This window comes from Engraulis encrasicolus, chromosome 12 (genome assembly GCF_034702125.1).
Source record: "Engraulis encrasicolus isolate BLACKSEA-1 chromosome 12, IST_EnEncr_1.0, whole genome shotgun sequence".
NCBI lineage: Eukaryota > Metazoa > Chordata > Actinopteri > Clupeiformes > Engraulidae > Engraulis > Engraulis encrasicolus.
In genome coordinates this window covers 9,572,385-9,577,072 of record NC_085868.1, presented here as the reverse complement: position 1 = coordinate 9,577,072, position 4,688 = coordinate 9,572,385, and the positions used below count along the sequence as shown (strand labels likewise).

The 4,688-nt window shown below is 42.7% G+C and overlaps 1 long non-coding RNA gene across 1 annotated transcript; it reads left to right on the top strand.

Annotated features, from left to right (window-relative positions):
- Positions 1-973: 973 nt before the first annotated feature.
- LOC134460052 (uncharacterized) lies at positions 974-4,062 on the top strand. The gene is made up of 4 exons (XR_010036962.1): positions 974-1,386; positions 2,575-2,685; positions 3,607-3,687; positions 3,817-4,062. It is a non-coding gene; the product is annotated as an uncharacterized LOC134460052 (long non-coding RNA).
- The last annotated feature ends 626 nt before the right edge of the window (positions 4,063-4,688 follow it).

Genomic DNA, 4,688 nt, shown 5'->3' with positions numbered 1-4,688 from the left:
AATGGAGGGATGAGAACGCTCGCCCCTCAGAAAGATAAGTGCATATTTCGTGACCTAGGCCTAGTCTCCGTGGCACTTCAAGTCTAAGAAGCCCCCTCCCTCCAAGAAGGCAGACCGCTCAGCCCTCCTGCTCTCTCTCTCGCTCACTCTCTCTCTCCCTCTCGCGCTCTCCTCTGCCCTTCCACTCCTTCCTCCGACTCACTCACTCTCTCGCAACCTCGCCTATGACCGTAGTGAAATTATACTCAAGATGCGTAAACGTGATGGCCGTTCCTAGTTTATTTCACTGTGTGAAGTTTGAAGTGCAGTAGTAATGTGTGCCGAGTGCTATACTCATGAACGGCGTGACGTTTTCCATGTGCGTTACGCCCATTTATGGGGGAAAACAACCCATGCAAGTCAATTGGTGATATTGGGGTTTCATAAACGAAAGATACGGACCTGTAGACTAGCGTTGTTCACGCGCAACATGCCGAAAACATGTTGTGTTGCCGGCTGTTCAAATAATATAGCCAAACAGCCGTGGCTGAAGCATGAAATGTGTTAATTTAGGCTAGCCTTTGTAGCATGTAAGTCAATGAGACATTCGGTTTGTTTTCACCCATAAAGGGGCGTAACGCAAATTTAAGAGCAAAGTACCCGGATGGCCGTTCATGAGTATGGTTTTGAACTCACGTGTGTTATCAGAAAACGGCTATCCCGTGCGCATATTTATAAAAAATAAGAGTAACGACGGTGGCATCATGTATGAACACTGGCTGGTGACGTTTTCATTGTCCTTCCCAAGCCTTCTGCCGGAATGCCGTGATGGATATGGAATCTCTGATGGAAACGAATGGACTGACATTGACGCTGGGGGCCCTACCGGAGAGAGAGACTAATGGACCCGCACAGGTTCTTTTACACAGTTTCGCACAAAAACTAAAATAAGCTTTCTTGCAGAAAATGAGCAGTCTTAAAGTGCCCATGGCGTAAAATTTTGACCTTAAGATGTTTTGGGGCCTTAAAATGAGTTACTCTGACCTCCTGAAGCCATCCCAGTGGTTTGCAATGTGTTACTGTGTACACCGAGCTGTGCTGGAGGTTCCTCCCAGTTTGTAAACAAACTCTGACACAGCATCCAATTGACGCAAAGCTCGTGTGTGCCCGAGATGACGTCCTGCCCTTGTTCGCTCACAACTCGTCCACGCCCTCTCTCCACCCACTAGCACGCCCATTCATTTGAAAACTCTATAAATACCAGCAGAACACCACATACGTGCCTGTTCAATGTCTGAGGGAACATTTTCCGGATTAATGCTTTCACAATCTGGGACAATACAGAGCAAGTTATGGCCAACACCTGACGCTGAAGTCTGGATCAATACCACCAAGCCTCCTGAACAAGTAAGTCATGAAAAGCTTCCAGTCTGTATAACAGTGGCATGGCTAACTAGCCTGCAGTATTAGCTGTGGGGGAAACCCCCCATACATTAGCCATGAAAGCTACACTGCTACAAAAGCAATAGCCATACTCTGTCTTGTTTTTCTTGGGACATCGACTGTAAAATATGACCATGGTCTTTGGAACTTACATGTACATCAAGCATGAGCACAATTAACTAAATAGTTTCGATGGAAATGAAACCTTGACGACCGGGCTAGCGGCTATGTTAGCCCACCTGCCCTGTCAAATAACACGGGCATCCAGCTAGCTAGCTAACAAGGAATGTGATGTTGACAATTATTCTATTAAACACCGATTCAACAAGACCAAAATTTCTCAACATTTCGTTGGTTGACCAAGGAGGGTCCTGTGGTTGAAAACAAGGCATTTTAAAATGTTGCTGGTGAAAACACAATTTATTTAGGAAACCCTTTTTGTTGGCTGTGGTGCATGGTGCTGTACATATTCATTCCTATGGAGACTGGTGTTTGTAGTTTCACCTAGGGATGTTATAACTTGAGCTAACAGGTGTTAGAACTAACCGTATGTCCGGAAAGATCAGTTGTGACTAGCGATACACACCGAACTCATGAATTGGCATTTGACCAGGCAAGCCTTTGACTCGATGTGGTCACCTAACTATACCGAGTGTAGAGCTACTGGCCACTGCATTGAAACGTAGCTGGCTACAGTAATTACTCAGCGAGATGTGCGTGAATGCACGAGCTCAGCTGACACATCCAACACAGACATCAATCAGTTGTTACAGGCTGCTATTTAGTGGTTGTGACGGCATTTGATTGCGTTTTTGTTTTCATCATATAACACATTTGGCATAACTTCTGGTAAGTACACAGAATACAGCAGTTGGATCACTTGTCCATCTTGCATTGCTCCAGGGCAGGCAGCTGTGGAGTTACGAGTGAGTTGCTATGCAACCTGCTCCCACTGTCTGTCACATTTTCATTCATATCCGTGAATAGCTTGGAAAGCCAGATGCAGTCGAATATTAGGTTTATGTTTCCTTGACATGTCTGTCTCTGTTCTGACTCAGACCATTTTCTTGTATAGAATTTAAGAGGCTTATTGTAGATCATTGAAAGTTATATTCTGTATTTCTTCCTAATGTCCGCAATTCTCATCTACAGAAGTTCCCGAAGAAAGCAACATGATGAAGCAAAACTGCTCCCTCACCACTACGTTGGAGTCTTCCCATTCAGTCATCACCCAATTTGCTCCAAAGAATCAAACACAAGCAGGTACCAGTAATTTGAGTGCTTCTGTGTCTTCACCTTTTTTCCGTGGTGCTCATCGGTGTAGGGGCTCTCAAACTTGGTCCAGGTAGACAGATGCAGAGGCACTAAGCTTAAAGGTTGCAATTTATACGCCCTGAAGAAGGCCATAAGGGCCGAAACGCGTAAGCATTGTAGCCAAATAAAAAAGTTAAAAAAAAATGCATCTGTCTAACTGGAACAAGTTGCTCCAAAGAATGTTGTCTTTCCTTACATGCTGTGCAGGTGAGAAGATGGATCTTGTTCTAGCGCCTGATTTTTTTGTTTTGTTTTTCTTTTTTAAAGCAGGATTACACTAAAGTGCAAAACATGTAGGCCTACCTTGTTTCCTTTACACTATCCAAACTCTCATCCTCCTTTGTGCTTGTGGCCTTGTGATGACCTTGCAAAATATGATGTGGTATGCTGATAGATGGGCAATTCAACAACTCGTAGAAGATAAATTCAAATGTCTTTTTTTATTAGTTGTTGTGCATAGCAGGGAAACTTATTTTCCCCATGGATGCTAGGTTGTTGGGCCACAAGCGCAAGTAGAAGACATGATCTGGGATAATGGAGTGGATACCTTCACTATGCCCCCTGAAAACACTCTTCTGTTGAGATGTCTATATTTGATTTACAAGGCAATGCAACACACACACACACACACACACACACACACACACGGTTTCAGGTGATACTTGACTTGATGTAAGTAATTATAACTACACAATACAATTCATGGCATTAGTATAAAATGGCTCTTGCCGTGTTTTAGGAAGGAACCCTTCATATCCTTTCCAATGACAATAACAAGGTTTGTCTTTGAAACTGGTTAACCCTCACCCTCTTGACCAAATGAAAAATAAGAGGGACACTCTGTTCACACATTGTCTTTTGTACCTGCAGACACTTCTTACAGATGGCTGTCCCCTAGAATGAAAATGCACACCAACCACCGGCAAACATCAAAAGCTAATCCAACCTTTGGTAAGATTTGAAAAGAATTCAGTTCAACTAATTCTGACATAACATTTTAATAGTGTTACTTCAATAATTCAAAAACGACATAGCATTCTAAACAATATTTTTCTTTTCCTGTATGCTTTGTGTGGAAAGGTCTTCGGAAACCCCGTGACTAATGCAATGTTGGTGCCCTAGAAGACAAGTCAGCGCAGTTCAGACGAGCCAGCCAGAGGAGGTCACCGCCAGTCTTGTATCGAGGTCCCAACGTCCTTCATCGGGGAACTCGGCATGGATATGCAAGACAACACCCGAATCACTGTTGGACAAATGCCTGAAACGGCTGGAAAAATAGAAAAGATGGTTACAGAGACTGTTATTGCTGTTCTTCTTTCAATACAATATTTGCCTTCCTTAAATTATTCCCATGTTCCAATTTAATATTCTTGATGCTGTTGTAAATAAATGTGTACACTGTCTTCACACTGTCTGCATAATTGGATTAGCCGCTTATAGTGATCTTGAACTCTGTACAAAAAGTTCCAGCATGCGTTGTGGCTCTCCTGCCTTCTCTCCAAGTTTTAGTGATCTGATAAAGATAAGACATGGCAAGTTTGCTCTTATATGCACAGATGGCTTCAAATGAAAGTAATGCTACCTGAGGTAGGCATCATAATGATATCTCTTTCTGTGGGCATTGTCTCAGTTTCCACACTAGCAGCTATAACCTTATTACAAAAAAGGCAGTTTTCTGATACTGTTAGCCAGGTTACTCTCAGGTAAACATGAGATGATGCTATTTTCGCAATGGAAACTTAACTGGCAACTATGGATAAATGTGATGTCAACAGAGCATGGAATATTTCACCATTGTATACAACCAGTGGTGTAGTCTACTTTTTTATGGTGGGTATACTGTATATTTGAGCATTTTTTTGAAGTGGGTGGTATACTGTATATATTTGTGCTATTCAAAACAATGGATCAATCAATTTTAAGTGGGTATACTGAAATCCCTGAAATTTAGA